The sequence below is a fragment of the Mustela putorius genome, unplaced genomic scaffold, assembly GCF_011764305.1.
Source record: "Mustela putorius furo isolate JIRA1106 unplaced genomic scaffold, ASM1176430v1.1 tig00003932_pilon_pilon_pilon:0A:0A, whole genome shotgun sequence".
Classification (NCBI taxonomy): Eukaryota; Metazoa; Chordata; class Mammalia; order Carnivora; family Mustelidae; genus Mustela; species Mustela putorius.
Window position 1 is genome coordinate 2,326,308 of NW_025422077.1, and position 26,922 is coordinate 2,353,229.

Sequence of the window (26,922 nt, forward strand, 5' to 3'; positions counted from 1 at the left end):
GAGGATGGACAGGAAAAAAAATGTTATATTTAAACTTGAGCATATAAATAACTGCATGAAATGTAAAAGATCTTCACACAGTTATTAAAAGAAAGAGACTGAGAGAATAACATTAATAAAGTGAGCCAACTAGATGCTATACACAAGAAAGTTAACATGATAACATAGATAGTATGAAGGAATGGAAAAAAAAAAATATATATATATATACCATTGAAATAGTAACTAAAAGAAACCAAGAGTAGCTATATTAACATCTGGCAAATTAGACTTCAGAGCAAAGAAATTTTCTAGAGACATAGAAATTCAACCAACTAATAAGACAAAGCAATCCTAAGTGTAAAGCACTAAACAAAATGGCTGAAATGGAAAGTGACATGACTAAAAAAATAACTAAAAAATCCAAAATTCTAATTGGAGACTTCCACAGCACTCTGAAAAACTAAATGAACACCTAGACAGAAAATCAACAGTGATATCAACTCAAAAACACCATGAGTCAAGATTTATAAGCACTCCACTCACCAACAACAAAGTAAGCATTCAAAATAAGTGATCACAGAAGTTTTACAAGGATAGACCATATCCTAGGTCATTAAGCAAGCTTCAACAAAGTTAAAAGAGTTTAAATCTATATAGACTGTGTTATCTAACCACAATAAATCAAACTGTAAATTATTCACAGAAAGATAACAGAAAACCTTCCAAATGTTTGGAAACTCTAAATGATTTATCGGTTAAGAGAAAAATAAAAATCAAAAGAAGTTAAAAAGGCATATTAAATGAATGAAAATGGAAATATGATATATCAAAATATACAGAACACACCCAAAGAAGTATAAAATTGGAAACCTATAGCCTCAAATGCTTACATTAGCAAAGAGTAAGGGTCTCGAATAAGTAAAAAAAAAAAAAAAAAAAAAAAATTAGTCAAAGTGAAGCAGAAGGAAAGAAGTAATCAAAATAAGCGTGGGAATTGTGCTGAAATTGAAAAAGAAAACTAAGAACAAAAAAAAAAAGGTTAGTTTTTTTAAAAAACTGATAAAACTGCCAAAATTAAAGAAAGATATAAGAGGGAAAAAAGAGCAGACACACTATTAATATTAAAAACAAAATAGGGGGGCGCCTGGGCAGCTCAGTGGGTTAAAGCCTCTGCCTTCGGCTCAGGGCATGATCCCAAGCTCCCGGATGGAGACCTGCATCGGGCTCTCTGCTCAGCAGGGATCCTGCCTCTCTTCCTCTCTCTCTGCCTGCCTCTCTGCCTGCTTGTGATCTCTCTCTCTCTCTCTGTCGAATAAATAAGTAAAATCTTTAAAAAAAAAAAAAGAGGATATCATTACAGAACCTGAAGACATCAGAAGGATAATAAGGGAAGGCTAAAATCAATGCTACACATATAAATTTCACAACTTCAATGAAAGAGACTACTCAAAAAGTTCAAACTATTTCAACATAACATTAAATATAAAATAAATAATTTGAATAAGCTATAACTATTAAAGAAACAACTCATATTTTGATATTTCTTAAAAAAATAAATTGTCAAGTCTTGATGTTTTTATTGAAGAATTCTACCAAATGCATTAAATAAAATGAACCTTAATCCTATGGATTCTCAGTGTGCTTGGGTGACTCAGTCTATTAAACATCTCTAAGTATGATCTTCAGGTCTGGAACTGAGCCCTGCATTGGGCTCCCTGCTAAGCAGGGAGTCTGCTTCTCTATCTGTGTCTATCCCCAACACATCTTCTCTTCTCTCTCTCTCAAATAAATAAATAAAATATTTTAAAAAGTCCTACATATTTTCTTCTAGAAAAAATGAAACGGAGAAAACCTCACTCAACTTATTCTATGAAGTTGGTATTACAGTAACAAAAAGCTAATGAAAGCAGTACAAAAAAAAAGGAAAGTTCACAGGATATAAGATCAGTATATATATTTCTATATACTCACAGTGAGTATGTCGAAAATGAAACTGGAAGTATAGTATCACTTACAATTGTTTAAGCTAGGATTACTTGGCTGTACATTTCACAAAATGTGCACAAGTCTTATATATAAAATGCTGCTAAGATAGAGAAATAAATGGAAAATCACACGTGTTCATTTATCAGAAGCTTCAGCCTAGTTAAGCTGTCAAATATCCCCTAATTAATCAAGATTTAATTCAGATTTTTTTTTTTTTTAAAGATTTGCTTATTTGAGAGAGAGAGAATATGTGTGTAAGTGAGGGGAAAGACAGAGGGAGAGAATCTTCAAGTAGACAGCTCTCTGAACATGGATTCACAAAATGGGACTCAGTCCCCCAACCCATGAGATCATGACCAGAGCCAAAATCAAGAGCTGAATCCTTAACCAACTGAGCCATCCTTTAATTCAGGTTTTTATTAACATCCCAGCAAGATATAGACCATATGATTTAATAATACATAAGAAATGATGAAGGAACTAGAGTTGCTAAAAATCTTTTTGGAAAAAAAAAAAAGTAGGATTAGGAGGAATCACTCCGAATTCACTATTTATTATATGGCTACAGTAATTAAGACTGTATGGTATTATATGAAGAATGGACGTATAGGTCAGTGGAACTAAACAAAGAATTCATCAAGAGCTCACAGAATTATGGCACACTGATCATCTCCAAAAGTTCAAGAAAACATTCTATGGAAAAGGGATAATAAATGATGCTAGAGTAATCGGGTATCCAGTGAGAATCTCCACTCTGACAAAAGGTTGAAATGCACCTTGAATTTGGAGTAGCTCTGATCTAAAAGAAAGATATGATATTATTTTAAGCCTGACTCAAAATCTTGGTGAGTTTTGAAAAGCTCTATTGCTTTCCTGAGAATCTTGATCAATGCTAGATACCAGGCTGGGTAAATCTGAGTGATTTAACCTTTGCAGTCCTATAATCATTATACCAATGGAATGTATATTTTAAGCAATTATTTTTTTTTAAGATTTTATTTATTTGACAGAGAGAGATCACAAGTAGGCAGAGAGGGAGAGAGAGAGAGAGAGAGGGAGGGAGGAGGAAGCAGGCTCCTCGCCCAGCAGAGAGCCTGATGTGGGACTCCATCCCAGAACCCTGAGATCATGACCTGAGCTGAAGGCAGAGGCTTAACCCACTGAGCCACCCAGGCAGCCCCTAGAATGTACATTTTAATTAACTTTTCTTTCCTGTCTAGGAGGGAAGAAGGCCTTCCAATTTAGAATTTAAGTGGCTTTCTGTAGTTCTTTATATTAAGTGTAAAGGAGGAAATGGACAATGACCTATGAAGGAACCCTAGCATCTTTTGATTGAATTATGTTTAGTGCAGAGTCACACATAAAATCCTTCATTTGTTTCCCAAATATACTCATAGGATATAATAGAATGAATATTTCTATTCCAACCTGTCCTGTAAAAGCAATTCCTTAATAGATTATATATATTTATAATTGTTTAAAAATGAAACAAATATTTAATTCTACAGAATGCTCCTAAACTTTAAATCAGTACTTTGGTACTTTGTGTTATAGATAGCTTCTTTATATTAATTACAATAACTATCCTTAATTCCTTAGAAAACTTTCCAGTAATGAGTGGAAGAATGTTTTTCATGAAATAACCCTCAAAATAGTAAAATTTCTATTTACATGACACCTGAGAGATTTTTTAAGAAGGAACTTACTTTCCTTTGGTAAAGTACCAGATAAACTCTGTCAGAAGGAGAAAGACCAAAAGTATAAGCCAAGGGGCTATTAAAAAATTAAAAAGAAAAAAAAAGGGAAGAGAATTGATAACGCTATTCCTAGCAGGAAATTTTGAGAAACTGCAATGAGGTGTAGTGCAACAGACAATACACAAAGAGACAAAAGATAAAAGACTGGGGAGAAGGGGATGGATATGAGGCCAGGAACCATATGGGTAGGAGGGTTGCAATAAATTGCTTCTCCAGTGGCCATGTTATTTTCTAAGCATAAGAAACCTAGTTTCTCTTTCACCTTTCACTTCTCTAGCTCCGTCTCTGTCTCTCTCTGATTCAACTGATTTTTCTGTCTTACTGGTGGCCGGCAACTTTATTAGGGCAGTTTCCTCTGCAAATTTGCTTTATCAGTTACTGTTTTATCAAGCATATGCTCCTGAATCACTAAATCCTTAACAGTATTTGGCATTACCCAGATGTCTGTGTTTTGCTCTTCTTCTTCTCCTTTTTTTTGTTTTTTTGTTTTTTAGTATTTATTTATTTATTTGAAAGGGAGAGAGAGAGAAATAAACAGGGAAGGGGGGGAGAGGGGATTGAAGTCCTCAAGCAGACTCCCTGCTGTGCATGGAGCCAGATGGGGGCCTGGATCCCAGGACCCTGAAATCATGACATGAACAAAAATCAAGAGTCAGATGCTCAAACGACTGAGCCACCCAGTGCCCCTGTGTTTTGCTATTCCCATAGCTATAGAGTGAAAACACCTTTTAAAATATGTAATTATCTAATTAGGAATAATTATTCTTATTGATTTGGAAGTTTCTTACATATTCTAGATATGAGTTGTTCACCTTTTTGATATCTTGTGGGCAACTATTCACATATTGAAAAACTTCTTCCCTCTTTAATAGTTACTAAATGGATAAATATGCAAAAGGCCATAGTGCATGAGGAGGTTAATGAAAAAGCTGAATTACGGCTTACATCAACAATATAAAAGACATCCTTCCTTTAGGTGGCCAGAAAGATGACCAACATTCAGACTGAGTAGGCCCACCAAAAACACCCAACCATCTTTCAAAATAAGAAGAGTGTCCTGCTATAGGAAATGGCAAGGAGGAGTTCCTGTGATACTACAAAAACATCAGTCTGTACTTCAAGATGCTCAAGGAGGCCACCGAAGGCATGGATATTGACAAGAAATGCCCCTTTCCTGGTGATGTCTCCCTCCGAGTATGGATTAGGTTTAGTGTGGTGACCCAGATGATGACAATGCAGAGGACCACTGTTATCCACCAAGACTACCACCACCACATCCAAAAGTACAGCCACTGCGAGAAACACCACAAGAACATGTCTGTGAACCTGTCACCCTACTCAGGATTGTCCAGATTGGGGATATTGTCACAGTGGGACAGAGAGCCAGTCCTTAAATAAGACTGTATGATTCAATGAGTTCAAAGTCTGGAAGGCCACCGGCACCAGGAAGCAATTCTAGAAGTTCTGAAGTATATGTATGTGTGTATGTGTGTGTGTGTGTGTGTGTGTGTGTCTGTATATACATATAATAGAGATAACATTTATACGAAAATAATCCAATGGCAAAGGCAAGCAAGAGAACAAATATCCTTGAGTATCTGCAGAAAATTTGATGATGGATGTGGACGTCCATTTGCCATGGGATTTGAAGTTTTGACTCAATCCTACTTAAACATAAAGGAGTATGAATTCCCCAGATAATACCTGGCTGGTACCATTTTTTTAAAAAGATAAATAATAACTTTTATTATGAGAACCATATGTGAGTATAATTATTTTTATGAAATAAACAGTTAGTTCATGCAGTATTGAAGAAGAGAAACATTATATAATGATTAAAGAGAAATTAGTGCAATTTTAACTTTTAATTATGATGGCTTTCTTCATGGGTCATAGTCTAATCTTACATGAAAAGCTGTTTTCATAACACTGATATATTTGTACAATTTAATATGTGTTAAAGTAATACATGCATGAAAAATTAAGGGTCACTAATAAGGCTTACAAAGCTGAAATTACTATTGCAGTTAGCTTAATCATAGCAATGTATTTCCATTGATTTTAGACTTATAATTCTATTAGATACAATATGTAGTTTTCTAATTATAAGAAAAAAAAGGGAAGGGATTCTATGAACAGTCTGGAAGTTGTTGTATAGCACTACGTTTCCTTCAATTGTCATGATATTGTCTCTTTCATGCTAAAGTTCTGGAAATTTCTTTCAGCTATAATTGTTATTATAAAGATCATGCCACGTGTATTAAGAAGATCTCAATAAAAAGATACAGAATCCTGGAGCATCTGCCGGGCTCCGACAGTTAATCTTCTGACTCTCAGTATCCTCTCAGGTCATGAGCTCAGGGTCGTGAGACTGAGCCCCACATCTGGCTTCACACTCAGCACAGAGTCTGCTTGAGACTCTCTATCTCCCTCTGCTTCTGCCCCTCCTATCTCTCTCTCTCTCTATCTCAAGAAATAAAATATTTTAAAAAGGGGCACCTGGTAGCTCAGTCATTAAGCATCTGCCTTAGCTCAGCTCATGATCCCAGAGTCCTGAGATCCAGCCCGGCATCTAGCTCCCTGCTCAAAGGGAAGCCTGCTTCTCGCTCTCCCACTACCCCCCTACTTGTGTTCCCTCCCTTGCTGTTTCTCTCTCTGTCAAAAAATAAATAAATAAATAAAATATTTTTTAAAATATGAAAAAAAAAAAAAAAAACAGAATCCCATTCAAAACTACCCGCTCACTAATTTACGGTATTTCAGAAAATTTGCTTTCTAGCACAAGTGTCTATATCCAACTTCTTTCCCTTTGGACCAGCCTTTGCATTATGTATCAGACTAGCCTCTGATAACATAACCAGTCTCTGAACATGAACAGTGCTCGGTAAATAACAAAGACATAAAACAAATAATTTCAGGTTGACTATTTAAAATAGAAAATGTAATATGAATTCTTGTTATAGCCTTCCTTAATCAATAAAGTATGGCACTATATCCATCATGCAAGATAACTGGGGATAAAGAAAAAAAAACTCCTTTTCTACTTTTTAATTCCTTAATATATGAAGACCTTGAAACATAATCAATATTATGAATCAATGTTTGCAAAAATGTGTTACTTGTTGGTCTGCATTTTAACTTTAATTGCTTTTTTAAATGGTAAAACAAAAAGAAGTAAAAAAGAATAGATAATGAGGAAATGAAACACAGATACAAACTGAAACTTTATGAAATAATATGAGTTCTGTATAAAATTAATTTCTTTTCAAAATACTTAGTAATTATTCTTAAAAGCATTAAAGGATATTAAACATGAATTGTGAAAATCTGGGTCCTGGCTCTGTTGCTGTTACACATAAGCTTAAGTCACTCAGCAACTTTTTTCAAAGCTTAGGGCATTATTTGCTGCAAACTTAGGACCTATAAAGAAAATCATTAGGAACACATTAGTATTTTAAATTGTAATTGATAATAAAATTCTATTTAGGAGATGTTACTGTCTTTTACGTTGTTTAATTTGTAATTAATTATTGTGTGTCAAGTCATACTGGTGAAGCTTCATTTCTTTATTCCCTCCTTCTATCATTCATGTATCCCTCATACATTTATTCAATGCTCTAGGCTAAGCTCTAGGAGCACAACTGAATAACGCTTGTGGCAGTTCAGTCTAACGTAGCATGTGCCAACTTTTGGCTTGTGAACCCTTTCATTAAGATGCGAAAAGCATCTTAGTGCTTTTCTTAGTTCCCCCCTGGGGGGGGACCTGGGAGGCTCAGTTGGTTAAATGTCTGACTCTTGGTTTCTGCTCAGGTGATGATCTCATGGTCTGTGAGCCCCGCATTGGGCTCCATGGTCACTGGGGAGCCTGCTTGAAGAGTTTCTCCCTCTCCCTCTCCTCCCACTTGTGCTCTCTCTCTCTCTCTCAAATAAATAAATAAATCTTAAAAAAAAAAAAAAGATGTTAAAAGGGGCTCTTTTGTTAAGGTAATAGCAGCCTAGGTATCAAAATTTCTATTTCCTTAGCAATATGATAATTTGCAAATCTTTAAAAAATGAAATCCTTAAGAAATTTAAAATTTCAAAATGAAACATTTAAGAATTTCTGAACACATACTGAGTAAGCTCATGTAAAGATTAGTTAGGATCAGATCAGTTGCTTAGGATTCAACTAGTTGATATACCTAGGTCTTACCAGCTAATTGGTGTTTGCTTCTATATTAGAAGACCATTGATTTCTATTTTTTTTATAAGCACTTAACTGAATTCACTCAATGTGTGAAACACATTTTTTTCCCTTTAATTTTCACATAAATGTCTCAATTTTGTCGTGGTAGTTTTAACTAGTAGACTATTGTAATTTGTTTTTATTTGTATTGTATATTATTTAATTCTGTCCAAAATTGACATATAGGCAAACCAGAAATAAGTTACATTATGTCAAAGTAGAAGTTAATGAGGAAAACCAGTATTTTAATTATTCTATAGATTATTTTAAGATTTAGAGATATATAACACCTATTTGTGTGATCAATATGTTTATGTAGCAACATTAAATGTTTCGAAAACTTTAAAAATCAGTATTAGGGTGAGAAAATGTAGTGACTAACATTCAATAGGACTATTTATTGCTAATAAATTCTCCCCATCAAACTGCATTGCTGAAAAACGTCTCACAAATTGAAGTCATATACCCTCCTCTCACTGCATCATTTGTAACTAAAATGGAGATTATACAAGCAACTTTACTGATGAATTTATAGACTGGAAAATGCAAAAACTATTCAAACATCAGATCATGCAAGAAGTCTGCTCAGTTTCTGATCCTGCAATATAGTATTACATTTCTGTCTAAACTTTAAAATATGTCTAGTTTCTAGGCCAAATATAACGCAATATAGTCTTTTTAACATATACAAATTTAAAAATTCTTGCAATGATATGTTATATATAAATTAAAATGTTTATAAGCATAACCTATATAAGTTTTACCTTTATCAATTATACATGGTGAATATTTTCTAAAAGAAAAAAAAAAGCTGAAAATCATCCCTGTTTAAAAAATAACAACTTCTCTTCCCATCTGACAGTCCGGTCTCCTCACCATAATTTATGAAATCATCCGTCTCTTCTCCCACTGATTTTTAAATGTACATGCCTAATCCTGGAATTGTGCAGAGGCGATTTCCAGAGTTTTGACTTTGATCCATGCATCTTTACATTATGCTTTAATATCTGGCAGGGTTAACCCCTCTGCCCCATCACTATTAATCTATTTTTTAGAAAGTTCTTGGCTGATCATCCCAATTTTTTTCTCATGACCTTTAAATCCAGATCTGCTATTTTAGCTCCTTCCCACAAAACACCATTTTCATTTTTATTGAAATTTTATATTTATGGATAAACGGCATTTTTATTATTTTGAGTACTTCTATGCAGAACAAGATATATATTGTATTTGTTTATGCCATCTTTGGTCTTTGAATAATATTTGAAATATTTTTTTCACATAGATCAAGTTCATTTCATGTTGCTTATACCTAGAGATGTGAATAGTTTTGATAACTGCTAGTGGGTCTTTATTTTGATAGATATTTCTATCTGAGGCTTTTATATGAGAAAACTACTGATTTCTGTAAGATAATAATTTAAATGATAAATGAAATTGTTTCCTTAATTTCTTTCTTTCTTTTTTTTTTTTAAATTGCTTCTTTATCAAATAGCAGTTGACTGTATTTTTTGTAGATCTGTTTCTGGGATACACACACACACACACACACACTTATACATAATCTGTCTATATTTCCTTTTGCAAATGCCACATTGGTGCAAAGTAAGGCTTGAAATCAGGTGATGTGAATGCTCCTCTTTTTCTTCAAAATTGTGTTGATATTCTAGTTTTTTTTGTCTTGTTTTTTGTTTTGTTTTTTTATGTTCCTGGTAAAATTTAGAATCAGTTTTTTTTATATCCACGGAATTACTTGCTGAGATTTTTTTTATTATTATTATACCAATTCTGTACATAAAGTTGGGAAAAATTAACATTTAGTAACATGGAGGCTTCCAGTCCACATACAGGAATTATGTTTTCCTTTTCTGTTTTTAATAAAGATTTTATTTATTTGACAAAGAGAGAGATCACAAGTAGGCAGAGAGGCAGGCAGAGAGAGAAGGGGAAGCAGATCCCCCACTGAGCAGAGAGCCGGATGGATGCAGGACTCCATCCCAGAACTCTGAGATCATGACCTGAGCCGAAGGCAGAGGCTTAACCCACTGAGCCATCCAGGCGCCCCAGGAATTGTGTTTTCATGTATTTAGATTTTCACAAATGTTTTTCATCATTGTTTCATGATTTTCTGCATATATTTTCTTTATTCATAGACTTTACATTATTTCTGCCTATGCAGATTTTATACTGTTAAAACGCTTGTTTGCAATATGGAAACAGACTCAATGGTCACCTCTAAGCTTTTTGGCAAAATCACTTCATTAGTTTCTTGCTTTTTAAAAAGATTTTATTTATTTATTTATTTGAGAAAGAGAGAGAGAGCATGATGTGGGGTGGGGGGGTAGGAGGCAGAGGGAGAGGGAGAAGTAGACTCCCTGTTAAATGGGGAGCCCAAGGAAGGGGTTTGATCCCAGGACCTTGAGATCATGACTTGAGCAAGCCAGTTGCTTAACAGAGTGAGCCAAGCAGTCGCCTCAATTTCCGGCTTGTTTTAATATCAGTATTAGTATTTACTTTCTAAAAGAAGCACTTAGGAGAAGTAATTTTTATATAATCAAACACATTTTGCACTACTGGTTTTTCTTGAACAATAGTATGTTTACTCCAAACAGTTTGTATTTTACTACAATAGTTTGTTTACTAGAGCTTCTTAAAGTAATATCTCACTGTTGTACTATTTTCTGCCATTAGATGTAGCAATGGAGAAGTAGGATATAAGACCAACATTTCTCAGTATAGATTACTGTAAATATTTGCTTCTCTGTTTCAAGAATTATTTATATTAGAAAATTTTACTACCTTTAACCAGCTATATCTCTGTGTTGATCATTCTATGCCGAATCTTTATCTTGTTAGAAAAGATATGTTCCTTTAATTTGCATGTGTAAATATTATTTTTTATTTTTTAGAATTTTTGCTGTATTCAATGTTCTATTTTTTTAATCTATTGTCTTAATTCTTTCCTCAAGGATACCAAGGCAGATGCTGGATCTCCTCTTCTGCCTTCTACTTCTACGATTTCATTCCGAATTTTTCTAACACTTTATTTTTTTGCTTCCTTTCACTCACTGCTCTTCGCTGAGCCTCTTAGGTTTCTTTCGCCGTGTCGGCAGAGCTACGCGCTTTTTCATGCTGCTCTCGTGTTCACCTAGAGTCTATCATTCTTTTCCTTCTTTTACTCTTTCCTGAGACCCATCAGTTCACTTTGCATATTCCATTTTAATCTTGATTCCCTAGATTTTTAGAGTTCCTCTTTATGCTCTTCTTTATAACAGTGATTACATGATTACTTTTTTAAAGATTTTACCTACTTATTTGACAAAGAGAGACAGAATGAGAGCAGGAACACAAGCAGGGGGAGTCAGGGAGGGAGAGCAGGCTTCCCGCTGAGCAGTTGCTTAACAACTGAGCTACCCAGGTGCCCCTACATAATCACTTTTTTTTTTTTTTAAGTTAAAAATGACATAGAGAGAGGGGCACCCGGGTGGCTCAGTGGGTTAAGCCGCTGCCTTCGGCTCAGGTCATGATCTCGGGGTCCTGGGATCGAGTCCCGCATCGGGCTCTCTGCTCAGCGGGGAGCCTGCTTCCCTCTCTCTCTCTCTCTGCCTGCCTCTCCATCTACTTGTGATTTCTCTCTGTCAAATAAATAAATAAAATCTTTAAAAAAATAAATGACATATAGAGAGTAAATGTGCTCTCAAAGAGACTGATTATGTGACTCTCCTCGACTGCCTCTTGCCAACTGTGTTCCAGTCACAGCGTTTTCTGTTCTTTCGTCATCAAAATGTCTGGAAACTTTAGAACAGTAGTCTCTAACATTGTTTACAGCCACGGCAATCAGTTAGATTTTACCAATAAAAATCACTTCTTTGAAATTTACAAACCCAAATGAGAGGCGAATCTGCTACTCCTGTACAGTGATAAGAAAGTGTGTGGACTTCCAACCCAGTATTAAACTGGGTCTGAGGCTTAGAGTTTCAGTTACGCTAGATGATCAAGTGCTAGAGATGTGCTGTACAACATGGTGTCTGTAGCTAACAGTATGGTATTGTGCACCTTAAAGTTTGTTAAGAAGGTAAATATCACAACAAGCATTCTTACCACAAAAAATAGACCACCAACCCTCATATCCCTCCCAAAAAATAAAGAAAACCCACTATGAGACACAGGAAACTATGGGAGGTTTCAAATGTATCTACTATCTTGATTGTACTAATGGTGTCACAAGTGGTTCCATACGTCCAAACTCATCATTTGTACATATTAAAGAGTTGTAGCTTTTTACACATCAGTTACATCTGAGAAGAGTGGTTCGAATATACAAAGAAACCTTGTATGACCTATGGCAGACAACCAGTGAGATATTTTTACACAAGCTTCATGGGTCTTCCTTATGAATGAGCCCTTTCATTGCATCAGGCAGCTGAGACCATTCACATGGCTTCCTACAGGTCCTGCAGTTCTAGAGCACTTCTTACACGGCGTGCCTTCTCCACTTCAAACTATTTGGTAAGCTTCTCATCCTCTGTATTTATAATCTTCAGAATGAAGTATCTTAGTTGAGTCTATCCTCTGACCAAACCCTGACTAAGAAAGGCAGCAATTTTTAGCTTCCTTGAAGCTAGGTCACAGTCGTGTCATAATGTGAATAAATGAGATAAACACATCCCACTCACGGGAACAGAATCCAAAGATTTCAGTTTTTGCAAGGGTTGTGGTAGTGACGATATTTTTAGAGGTAGCAGTAGTAAGTTTTGGTAGCAGTATCTAGCATCCCACCACTGTGAAATTTTGGCAGAAACTGCAGTGTACCGTTGCTGTGAGATGTGACAATAGACTCATTTTGTGTTATTATTTTGGGTATGATCCCCAATTGGGTAACCATATTCTCATTTTTCTAATAATGTTGGGCTTTCATTGATCTACCAAATACTTTCTAATACTTTTATTTTTCTTGAATTTGACAATATTTTTTACATTTCTATTCCACAACAAAACATGAATGATAGAGCAATGGGTGTATAAAGTAATTATAGGCCAAAAAAAAAGTAGAATATCTGAGCAAATCTGAGGGAAGGAATCTGGACTGGAGATTGAAAGTAGTAAGATCCAGTCACTAGGGATCTTAAGGGATGGCCTATCGTAGTTGAAAGAGCACAGTGATCAAGCAATTCATCAAATCTTCCACCACTATCACCTGGAAAATGGACTCTGTAGTAACTCATGCTCCTTGGAAGCACTCTTATCCCATTTAATCGATTTTCTTTCTTTCCATAGCATACATCATCAATGGACATGTCATACATTCACTCAATTTGTTTATTACTTGTTTCATTTTATTAAAATACTAGCTCCATAGCACAGAGATATATCTTTTACTCACTGCTGTATCCCTCTAGCCTAGGACAGTGCCTGGAAGAGAATGGATGCTCAATAATTATTTTGTATTGAGTGGATAAATGACTTAAAAACACGGGGAAAACGTTATTTCTATTTAATTATTTCGAAGACTATAGAGGAAAGATGATCCTTTCAAATAATTTGCTTAAATAAAAAGGATATAAACTTCGCATTTCCAAATTCTGATTGGACTGCATTCCAGAAACATTCCATGATCATGCTAAAACAATGTCTTACCTATTTTAGGCATAAAGCTAAGCTAAGCTAAGACCAAAAATTCAAATTTTGCATCCTCTGCTGTCTTATTTGAATTATATTCTCTTAGTTTTCTATGTCACATTTGGAAAGTGATTGAATAGGAGTGTGTTGAAGGGCACACATCTGAAAGTTTAGATTCATTCATTCATTCATTCAACAATTTTTTTTTTAGAGTTTATTTTGTGTTACACCTTACAGTAGGCACTGAAGAAAACAACATTACTCCATCATGAAAGTTATCTTATAATGAAGAGTCTCCCTAGCTGGCAGAATCACTTCTTCCTTTACTTTCTGAACATCCTCTAGCAACCTCTCCTACAAGATGAATTTGCAAGGAGAAAGAAACGTTCAAGCATCAAACTCGTATTCTCTCTTTTCTCCAGAACTAGATTAGATTATGCTCTGTGGATCAATTACAAAGTCAAACCTAGGAGCAGAATACTTACATGTAAAAACATAAATTAGTTATAAATTCTATTAGTTAGGATAAAATCATGATAATATCATCAAAATCTGTGCATAATTTCTGAAAGCTGTATTAAATTAGGGTGGGGCAAAATTTTAGCCTGATTTGAATTTATGAATAGGAGTGCATTTGGCAGGAATGCCTGGGTTGTTCAGGTGTCGGCCTTCAGCTCAGGTCATGATCCCAGAGTCCTGGCATCGAGCCCCTCACAGGGCTCCCTGCTCCCTGGGAAGTCTGCTTCTCCCTCTCCCATTCCCCCATTTGTATTCCTGCTCTCACTATTTCTCTGTGTCAAATAAATAAATAAAATCTTTTTAAAAAAGTGTAGATATTCTGCACCCACTGTGCTAGATCAAACAGGCATAGGAGTATCTATAGTCACTCTTGTTGTTTGGTTGAAACATTTGAATTTAGTAGTGGGCCATGAAAACCAAATTTGAGATACCAATAGCTCCTGGTTACAATGGAGGGAATAGACTTTAAGAACATAAAGAAATAAAAATTTTCAGTGGATTCATCAGACGTAAGAGACTCAGTTCCCCCAAACAACGTCCTCTGAATGGTCTCAGAGTTGACTTCACTCAACAAATCATTACGAAAACCACTAAAGAGAGACCATCATGGTCTTTAAAAAGTGGTTGTAAATTAATGTTCTCTGTTGGGAGTCACTTCAATTAAATGGACTTTCTGAGTACAATGGGAATTTCTGGATTCCCATGATATCAAAATGAGAAAAAGCATTTCATAAAACATCACAGCTATATTCCCTAAATCTTGTTACTAGAATTCCTCAAATGTAATTGCTGCTAATTTTTTTTTTCAGAATAAATATGTACAAAGAAACAAAAAATACCTAGATGTTAACTTTATAGAAACTGTTTGAACCTGGCTCTGAGCCGAATCGTGACATCTGGGCAAAACGAACACCTCTGTGGTTCACTGCTCAGAGTGGAGCTTACTTTGTCAAGTGATAAATATTTTACTTAGCAAGTGTTTTAATCTCACCTAAATTATTTTATTTTTTTAAACATATTTATAATAGCACTTGACAGAATTCTCATGTCAGCTCTAATTCTTGTATGATTATTTGAACATGAGGGACTAATTTGAAGTATTTTTCTCCTAAAATAATAAAACAAAGGCAATACTACTTCACCTGGGGAATCACAGAAATTAGTTTCACCATCAAAGACATAAAATGTGATTCTCTGTTTACCCTTAAAAGAAGTCAGATGGTTTGGGGAAGAAGATAGAAGCATAGCCTATCAATTGGCAGTTTCAAATTCAGAGAAATTATCTGGCATGTGCTCTTTAATTGAACAAGCTAATACAACCTTAGATCTGATAAACAACAATTAAACTGCCAAATGTGGGTTTCTGCCTTCTTATTCCAGTAGTTAGAGAATTCTAAAACGCGAAAGCAGAGGTAACAGTATATGTTCATTTTATCACATTGGGTTGTAGTCATCATTTGGTTCTATAAAATAAGATAGAATAAAAGGGCTTTAATTGTCTAACATTCTATAGGGCATTATGGCATACATTTCTTATCTCTTCTTGCTGATAGCATATACAGAACCTATGATATTAGGTATAATAAATGTTAAGAATTATGGGGGGGCATAATGTAGGAGATTAATTCTATAAAAATGAGGTGTCTGTCATCAAATAAAATTTCTGTTGGCCTTGTGTACTACATGTAAAATAACCATATCCAAAGTGAAGAAGAGACACAGACATAAAAAGAAAAAACACGTTCGGTGTGCTTATCTGACAATCTTTCGTTGCGTAGAAATAAAAGCAAGGAAGGATCTTCGGATGCAAAACAGACACATCATGAAGGTTGATTACATCTGGAGTAATATATATTTTCTCATTTGAAACAATGGTTATTTGGGATGTGGATTTCTCTTTCCTATTTAACTGTCAGTCTGAGCATACTTGGGATTGCTTAATGTCTTATACAAATCATGAAAACCTTAAAATGGCAAATAATTAGTGATTTTATGTAAATAATTCACTGTTCAAACATATATTTAATATGATGAGTTGAGGTCCATGTATTTAAATCCAGATTTGTCTGAGATAGTCCTGGATTTGACCAATTTTTGTGGCATACATAATACTATCTTCATTTCTCTATCAGAATCTTAAGAATGTTCATATTTATATGATAATTACATTTTTTTAAAAAACCTCTTTATCGGGCTTATCCTATTCCCTATCACATTGGAACACTGGCCCATATTATATAAAATGACATATTGAAAATTTAGTAATGAAGCCAGTTGGGTGATAATATATTCAGAGATCAGTTGAAGACTTGAAGGTATAAAGTAGCAACACATAATGGTGTCTCCTCTCTCAGAAAGGAGAGCTAAAAAACAAAAACAAAAACAGAACAAAAAACAGAAACAAGAGATAAAGGGAGGAAAAAGAGATGGAAAAAGGAATCCTTTTTTTTTTACTATCACATCTGATGATTTACTGGGAAAAACATTTCTGCTTCCCCCCACCCCAACCTGGCTTACAGGAATTATTTACTTTAGAACTTTTGTTCTAAGAGTAAAAAGTATTTCATTGGTGTACACATGTTGATTCCTTTAATAAGATAAGGTTTTTTGAACTAGTAAGCAGTAGTAAGTTATCTTGATGGGTGAGATGATTAATCTTAACTATAAAGATTAATAGGGATACTGACAACTTAAGTGCAAAGACAAAAGTATCTGGAGTCCAGAGAATTCTTTAGAACATCCTCTGATAATTCCTCTGAGGAAGACCCAAATATCAAGGGCTCAAATCACTCAGGAATCAAATTTTAGGTTATCCTGTTGCTTAATAAGCTACTGCATTACTTTGAATATGAAGCAAAGTAGATGTCCATAATTCTCTCTTGTTAACTAAATTACTCTTTTGATAATGATGGTGGTGGTAATGATGATGATAGGTAATATTTATTTCTTAATATGTGTCAGACACTAAGTACATTTCAGATATAATTAATTTAATCCTACATTTTCAGGTAGATCTTATTAAGATACACTTATCAGGACACGTAAATCTAAAAGACGACTTTTATAACCTTCCTAAAACATATCTATTTCTGTTAGGTGATGGAATAGAAGTGAAATAGAGTTAAATTTAAAGACCAGAGAAAATTGTAAATGGAGTTTGGAGAGGCCAATGTGTGACTAGTTGTGACCCCTTTGCACAAACCAGCCACATGGAAATCTTCAGTAAAGATGATGGCCAGGCTCTCAATCTTTCCCTCTTTTTTCAGTATCTTTTTAACTCTACAACTTAAACACAGGAATCAAGAAGGCTATTCATTGCTAAGAAATATAATATCATTATTATCTATACATATAAAGCTTGGTGTGTGTGTGTGTGTGTGTGTGTGTGTTCATCTTGAGATCATCAAAATGATTTAATCTATGTCTTGGAATCTGAAAATGAATACAGTTATTACTTGCTAATCTTTCAGAGGTGCAAGAGAAAAAAATGAGCTTTTTGAAAATACAACACTAGTCTCTGGTGATTGTGTTTATCTGTGCTCACCTATGAACAGCGAATTTTATACTGGTCAGGACCCCTCTGAACGATGGCTGTGAATAAAAGTCAGGCTTCATATAAGCAAACACTTAACTTTTAGCACATGTTTTAAGATGCTTCACTGATTTGTCCTACAATCCACTGGGAAATTATATCTTTTTTTTTTTTTTAAGATTTTACTTTTAAATAAACCCTATACCCAACATGGGACTCCAACTCATGACCCTAAGAGTAAGTCATGTGCACTACCAACTGAGCCACTCAGGCATCCCCAATTGTGTCTTTTTGATTCTTTTTGAAATGTAGTGTATCCATTTTAATCTAATTGACAGACTTGTTTTCTTTCTCCCTCAGATGCATTTTTTTGTATTTTTTTTAAGATTTTATTTATTTATTTGACAGAGAGACAGAGAGCATGAGCAGGGGGAGGAGAAAGGGGAGAGGGAGAAGCAGGCTCCCCACTGAGCAGGGAGCCTGATGTGGGGCTTAATCCCTAGACCCCTAAAATCATGACTTAAGCCAAAGGCAGACACACCTGACTGAGTCATCCAGGCACCCTTTTTGTACCATTATAACTAAATGCAACCTGATGAATAATGTTTTCATAAAAAGAATGGAAGTAATTTTTTCTCTCTCTAAAATTGGAAGCAATAATGGCTTGTGAATATTTATGGAAGATTCCGGAAGTGTGCATTCTTTAATGTGGGGCCATAAGGGAAAGTATATATTCTCCACATATAAATCAACTTTAATCATGTTAATTACAAAGACTTGTCCACATATCCATAATATTTAGCAAGATCCAAGTGAAAATGTGTAGTAGATTCAAACATTCTATATATAAAAAATGCTTTATATAAATACATGAAAAATATGCTGCCTAAATAAGCCAATACTAGGATTCTCAAAATTTTGAATTTATTAGAAAAATTAATTATATGGAGTGGCTGAGCGGCAACTCTTGGCTTCAGTTTGGGTTGTGATCTTAGGATCCTCACATCACGTCCAGTGAGGGGCTCCACACTCAAGAGGGGAGTCTGCTTGGGGACTCTCTCTCTCTCTACTCCACTCCCTGATCACACTCTCTACTCTCTAAAATAAATAAATAAATCTTTTTAAAAAATTAATTATGTTTTTCTTTCCTTTCTTTATATAAAGAACATTTCTTTTTAACCCAGGTTTTGTCAGTACTTAATCCATGTTTCTTTAAAGTAAACATAGTGGTGCCTAACTGGCTCAGTTGGTAGAACATCCAACTCTTGATCTCAGGGTCATGAAGTCAAGCCTCATGTTGGGTATGAAGTCTACTTAAAAATTATTTTTAATTAAAATAAAACAAATAGAACATAGAGTAAAATATACTCTGATGACACTGAAAAGAAATAATAAATAATGTATAAATACATATAAATGTATAAATAAGCAGTAGTTTAGAATAATCAGGCTATATAATATACTTAATCTAAAATGATTTTTATGAATATAATCTGTTTTTTCCAGTTTTATTGAGAAATAATTGACAAACATCACTGTACAAGTTTAAGACCTATAGCATGATGGTTTGATTGACAAATATTGTAATATGATTGCTAACATCCATCTTCTTGAATTGATACAATAAAAAGAAAAGATATGAGAAAAGAATAAAGGAAAAAATAATTTTTTTCTTGTGATGAGAACTCTTAGGATTTACTTTTTTTTAATATTTTATTTATTTAGCTTTTTATTATTAAATTTATTATCAATTTTTAAATTAAATTATTTATAATAAATGTATTTATAAATTTATAAATACATTTATTACATTATATTATATATATTTATATTTATAAATTTATAAATATTGAATTAAAATTAATATTAAATTATTAAATTTTATTTATTAAGTTTCTTTGCCCATGTTTAACTAAGTTGTTTTTTTGTTATTGAGTTGTATGAGTTCTTTATATGTTTTGTGTATTAACTCTTTCTCAGATATATGGTTTGCAAATTTTTTTTCCATTTCATAGGTTGTCTTTCACATTTATGATTTCTTTTGCTGTGCAGAAGCTTTTTAGTTTGATGTACTTCCACTTATTGATTTATTGATTTATTGATATTTTGTTGCTTGTGTTTAGATTTGTGTTTTAAATTTCAAAAAAAAAATTACCAAGACCCACATCAAGAGGCTTTGTTCTTAGGTTTTCTTTTAGGAATTTCATGGTTTCATGTCTTATATTAAGTCTTTAATCCATTTCAAGTAAATTTTTGTAAGTAGTATAAGAACTGGGTTTAGTTTTATTCTTTTATAAAGGAATATCCCACCACCATCTGCTGAAGACAGTTTTTTCTACTTTGAGTATTCTTGGGTCCTTTGTGAAATAGTAGTTGGCTGTATATGCTAGGGTTCCTTTCTGAGGTCCATACTGTGTTCTTCTGTTCTATTTGTCTGTTTTTATGCCAGCACCATACTGTTTTGATGACTATGCATTTATAGTATAGCTTGAAATCAGGGAGTGTGAAGGCTCCTGCTTTGTTCTTTCTCAGATTGTCTTTGGCTATACACAATCTTTTGTGGTTTCATATCAATTTTAGGAGTGTAAAAAATTCCATCGGAATCATGATAGGAATTGCATTGAATCTATAAATGCTTTTCAGTGTATTAACATTTTATCAATATTAATGTTTTCAATCCATAAATGTGGGATACTCGTGCATCGATTTCTGTCTTCCATTTTGTTCATCAATGTCTTGTGGTTTTCAGCACAGAGATCTTTCGCCTCCTTAGCTAAATTTATTTCTATTTTTTATTCTATTGTTAATGGGATCAATTTCTTGATTTCTTTTTCACAAAATCTGTTAGTGTTTAGAAACATCACTGATTTTTGTATGTTAATTTTGTATCTTGAAACTTGATTGAATTCACTGATTAAATCCAGCAGGTTTGTTTGTTTGTTTGCTTGTTTGTTTTAATTGAATCTATAGGATTTTCTCTATGGAAAATTATGTCATCTGAAAATGGTAACAATTTTACTTCTTTATTTCTAATTTCATACCTTTTTTTTTCTTTTCCTTGCCAGATTCCTCTAGCTAGGATTTCAGTACTATTTTGAATAGGAGTGGAGAAAGTGAACATTCTTCTTTTGTTTCTAGTGTTAGAGGAAAAGTTTTCATCTTTTCACTATTGAGTATAATTTTATCTGTGGGTTTGACATACATGGCTCTTATTGTGTTGAGATACTGTCCTTCTGTGCTTAATTTGCTGAATTTTTATCATGAGTGGGTATAGAATATCGTTAAATAGCTTTTCTAGCATCTATTGAGAAGATCATATGATTCTTCTCATTTAGTCCATTAGGTCGATATATTACATTGATTGATTTGCATATCTAAAATCATCCTTATTGGGCGCCTGGGTGGCTCAGTGGGTTAAGCCACTGCCTTCGGCTCAGGTCATGATCTCAGGGTCCTGGGATCGAGTCCCACATCGGGCTCTCTGCTCAGTGGGGAGCCTGCTTCCTCCTCTCTCTCTCTGCCTGCCTCTCTGCCTACTTGTGATCTCTCTCTGTCAAATAAATAAATAAAAAATCTTTAAAAAAAAATAAAATAAAATAAAATCATCCTTACCACCCAGGAGTAAATTCCACTTGATCATGGTGAGTTATTCTTTAAATCTGCCACTGAATTGGATTTGTTAGTATTTTACTGAAAAAAAATTGCACCTGTATTTAACAGGAATATTGGTCTGTAGTTTTCTTTTCAAGTAGCATCTCTTTCTAGTTTTAGTATCAGACAATGCTGTCCTCATGGAATGAGTTTGGGAGTGCTCTCCTCTTCAATTCTTTGGAAGAGTGATAGAAAGATTAAAGATCAGTGTTAATTCTCCTTAAATGATTGATAAAATTCAACAGTGAAGCCATCTCATCTTGGGCTTTTCTTTATTGGGAATTTTTTTCATTACTAATTCAATATCCTTAAAAGTAATTGATCCAGGGACACCTGGGTGGCTCAGTGAGTTAAGCTGCTGCCTTCGGCTCGGGTCATGATCTCAGGGTCCTGAGATCAAGCCCCGCATTGGGCTCCTTGCTTGATGGGGAGCCTGCTTCTCTCTCTGCTTCTGCCTGCCTCTCTACCTGCTTGTGCTCCTGTCAAGTAAACAAATAAATAAAATCTTAAAAAAAAAAAAAAGTAATTGATCGATTTAGAGTCCCCATTTCTTCCTGATTCAGTCTTGGTAAGTTTTATGCTTCTTAGACTTTTTTCAGGTCTTCTAGGTTGCCCAGCTATTTGTCATATAACCGTTCACAGTAGCTTCTTATGATCTTTTGAATTTTTGTAGTATCTATTGTAAGTTTCCATTTTCATTTATAATCTTGTTTATTTGGATCTTTTCTCTTGATTAGTTAGGCAAATGGTTTGCCAATTTTATTTATTGTTTCAAAGAACTAACTCAGTTTGGTTAATTTTTTCTATTGTTTTTCTCTTCTTTATTTCAATTATTTCTCCTCTTATCTATATTATTTCCTTTCTTCTGCTAACTTTGGGCTCCATTTGTTCTGCTTTTGCTCATTATTTAAAGCATAATGTTAAATAGCTTACTTGAAACCTTTCTTTCTTCTTAATGTAGGTGCTTATTGCTATTAACTTCCTTCTTAGAAGAGTGTTCAGAAGAGTGTTGTTTTATTTCCACATGTTCATGAATTCCTAGTTTTCCTCTTATTATTAAGGAATTTGGTATTGTTATTGAGGTTTCTGGTATTGTTCCATACCATTGTGATCCGAGAAGACACTTAAACTCACTAACAGTTGTTTTGTGACTAATATATGATCTATTCTAGAAAATGTTTTATGTTCATATAACAATGTGTACTCTGCTGTTGTTTGGGTGCAATATTCTATATACATATCTTTATGTCCATTTGGTCTACAGTGCTGTGCAAATCCAGTTTCATTATTGATTGTCTGGATGATCTATCCATCATTGACAGTGGGTATTAAAGTCCTTAACTCTTATTTTATTAATGTTTATTCCTCATTTTAACTCTGTTAATTTTTGCTTTATATATTTAAATGCCCTGATATGGGGCACATAAATATTTATATGTTAGACCTTTTTTATGTATTGACATTTTTATCATTATATAATGATCTTCTCTGTCACCTTTTACCATTAAAAGTTTAATGCCTGTATTGTCTGATCTATGTACAGCTACCCCTGAAATGTTTGGGTTACTATGTATTTGAAATGTCTTTTTTCATTCTTTCTCCCCCAGACTACATGTGTCTTTAAAAGTAAAGTGAGTCTGTTGTAGGCAGCATATTTGGTGATCTTATTTTCTTTAAACCCTTGGGGCATTTTACATCTTTTGATTGGAGAATTCAATCTATATTTAATTATTGTTAATTAATTACTTACTATTGCCATTTTGTTAATTATTTTCTTGTGTTTTATAGATCCCGTGTTCTTGTTACTCTACTGTCTTTGTGTGTGTGTGTGTGTGTGTGTGTGTGTGTGCGTGCTTATCTGCATGTTTTGGTGTCCTTTGGTTTGATATTTTATCATATTTTTTGTGTGATTATTACAGAATTTCCCTCTGTGGTAAGCATGAAATTCACATAAAACATCTGAAACTTATTCACACTCTATTTCAAATTGATAACAACTTAGCTTCTGTAGAACCTGTATGTTTTCATTTTTATTTCTCTTCCTCCTCATATTTTAGGTAATTACTGTTATAATCTACATGTCTTTAATATTGAGTAAAAAGCAGGTTTATTGTATTTATGGTTATTTTTTAAAGATTTATTTGAGAGAGAGTGTGTTGGGGGGATAGGGAGGGACAAAGCGAGGGGGGAGTAGTGGGGAGAATCAGACTCCATACTGAGCACAGAGCCCAACATGAGGCTTGATCCCATGACCCTGAGATCATGGCCTGAACTGAAATCAGGAGTTTTCTGCTTAACCTACTGAGCCACCCAGGTGTCCCATATTTATGATTATTATTATTATTAGTTTTTAAAAATTTTTATACTGGAGTTGTAAATTATGTACCACTAATACTATATTGGCTGGGAAAACTCTATTTGAGGATCCAAATCAAGCAATTCTGAACCTTGCTGAGTTTCTTGGCCAGAGTGTGGCCCCAATTTGGACCTGCAGATGAGCAAAGCCACTATTTGGGATTACTACTTGGGCACTGCAGGTTATGTCCTGAGTCTGCCAAGATTCATCTGCTGGTTGTTGTAGACTCCTCTCCCATCTCTGTCAAAGCCAGACTCCCAGTGGCTGAGCCCTATAGAATTGCCTGCTGTCCTTGTGGTGTAAGATCAGATCTATGGCCCTCAATGTGGTCCACAGGGGCATGGTGGCTGCCCCTCACCCTTCCTATTGGAGGTCATGGAGGCTCAGAGGGGATCGCTCCATATGATGCTGTGTAGCCATTTCTTTCTTCTTCCTCTTTTTTTTTTTAAGGTTTCATTTCTTTATGTGTGCGAGAGAGAGAGAGCACGAGAGGGGTGAGGGAGAAAGCAGGGAGAATAGGGAGAAGCAGAATCCCTGCTGAACAGGGAGCCCAATGCAGGACTCAATCCTGGGACTCTGGGATCATGACTTGAGCTGAAGGCCGTCTCCCAACCAACTGAGCCATCCAGGCATACCAGGTATTTCTTTCAACCTTCTAATACAGTCTGTCTTATTGGTCTCTGAGGTGCAAGGGCATGCTTTGTCCTCACTCCTGTGTTCTAACGTTTTCTCAGTCAGTGTCTTATTCTTGAATAGATGTTAGTTGTTTTCTTATAAGTAGGAGCAAAGTCAAGAAATGACCTATGTTACCATCCTGATGACATCACTTTCTCTGAATATAGCCAGTTTGACACACTTTTTTTAAATTTAATTTTAGACATTCCTAGAAGATTTTCTCTTTTATAGTCTCCTGTGATGACAACTCATCATTACTGGAAGACAGTAGGACTCATTTTTTTTTAATAGAGTAATCCAGGTGAATAATATAATTTTTTTTTCAAAAGCAAGATGTAATACACAATAGTAAGAATGACTGTCTTATGTTTAACTTAAAATGGTGATTCCAAGTAAGTTTCAAAATCAAGTTGACACACTTGGCAAAGAAATGTTGTCTTACTCTTTTGGTAGTTTCATCATTTGAATAGGTGCATTTCAATTATTTAAAATACACTGAAAGGGGCGCTTGGGTGGCTCAGTGGGTTAAAGCCTCTGCCTTCGGCTCAGGTCATGATCCTGGGGTCCTGGGATTGAGCCCTGCATTGGGCTCACTGCTCGGCAGGGAGCCTGCTTCCTCCTCTCTGCCTGCCTCTCTACTTGTGATCTCTCTCTCTGTCAAATAAATAAATAAAATCTTTAAAAAAATAAAATAAAATATACTAAAACACTCAGTGATTAAAAACAACTTATACAACTTTTTAGGGATAAGGGAAACCCACAAGGACGGTAAAGATCTCAGAGGTAGCAACAGTGGTAAGAAGTCATGTCTAAAAGATAAAGATTTGCAAGTGCATTTGTTCTCTGGGGCTGCACAACAAATTACAACAGACTGGTGGCTTATACAACAGATAATTATTTTCTCATAATTCTGGAGGATAAAAGACCAAAATCCAGGTATTGGCAGAGGTAGTTTCATTTTGAGGCTTCTTTCTTTGGCTTATAGATGGTTGCCTTTTACTTGTGTCTTCACATGGTCTTTCCTCTGTGAATGTCTGTGTCTTAATCTGCTCTTTTTGTAAGGACACCAGTCATTTTGGATTAGGGCCCAACCCAAGGAGCTCATTTAATCTTAATCATCTGTTTAAAGAGTTTTGCTCCCAATAGAGTCACAGTTCAAGGTACCGGGATTTAGAACTTTGGCATATGAACTGGGGAAAGATACAATTCAACCTAGAGCAGCGAGTAATTGCTTGAAGCTTTAGAAAACTGACCTATAGGAGAAAACTGCCCAACAGGAGCCTTCTGTAGTCATTACCAATTACCATTTTACTTTCCTTTTGCCTTCTTATTCCCTAGCTGAAGTCAAACAGAAGTGATAAAGAAGTCTGGTCAACACAGTTCCACCATCAAAGTCCCAGGGCTGAGTGTAGGTGTGAAAGTATACATCCATTGAGCACAGCTGGCCTCTTTTCCATTCATCATTTGTCTGAATGAAAAATTTTTATCCCCAGTGCAGAGAAACCATGAATTTGCATCAGACATTGTATTATTAAGCACGATTTTAATTATGTTATAGTCTCACTTTCAAAATAAAAACAAGCTTCAAATAAAGTATATGGGGGAAGGAAGAGAGTAAAAAAATATTAATTCACATAAAATATAGCTGCTAGGGTAGTAATTCATAAATTGTCTTGGATCCACCCTGAATTGTCCTAACTTCCTTCTTATAGCATCTATGTCATTTTTCTCCCACTGTGTCTACCAACATGTTGGTCAGATGACGTTCTTCTGACACAGCCATGAAAATTTTTGTTTTGCAAGTTTTGAATCATTTACGGCCTATGATTATGAAGTCTCTAAAGTTTTCTTTCACGTTTTTTCATACGTGATATATATCTATATCTATATCTATACATATAAAATTTGGGGGTAATTTTGGCTTTATAAAAAGAGATTTAAAGATAACACCAAGAGTTTCAACGGATGTATCACTCATTTTCTCCTGGTAGAACACCTTATATATAGCACATTTGTCAAAACTAAAAATTAGTGCTGTTGCTTTACTCTTAACTAAACTTGAGGTTTTGTATGAATTTCACTAGTTTTTCTATTAATGTCTTGTCTACACCAGAATCCAGGCAGAGATGTCACATTACATCTAGTTGTCATGTGTCCTTTCTCTACTGTTCAGTGACAGTTGTTCGGCCTTTTTTTTTTTTTTCCATGATTTTGACAGTTTTGAAGAGTTATAGAAAGTCTCTCAATTTGGACATGTCTCTCTCTCTCTCTCTCTTTTTTTTTCCCCATCAATGCACTGGGTTATGAATTTTGAGGAAGAATGTCACAGAGGTGCCCTTACCACCACAATATGTCCAGTATCAAAATGTTTGATATCAAAATGGCTTATTATTGTTGAGGGAATTAACCCTGATCACTTGGTTATAAGATTTCTCCATTGTATGTTACTATTTTCCCATTTTCATATTGCATTCTTCAGAAAAAAAAAATGACTCATGCCAACCGATCTTTGAGAAGAGGCAAATCTTTTGGAAGGGAAAGAAATACATATCAATATACCATTTGGAATTACTGAATAAAGAAGCTTTCCTATCTCTCCCATTTATTTTCATACTAAATA

At 34.5% G+C, this 26,922-nt stretch overlaps 1 pseudogene; it reads left to right on the top strand.

Moving 5' to 3' along the window:
• Positions 1–4,713: 4,713 nt before the first annotated feature.
• Positions 4,714–5,193, top strand: LOC101671029 (annotated as a pseudogene).
• The last annotated feature ends 21,729 nt before the right edge of the window (positions 5,194–26,922 follow it).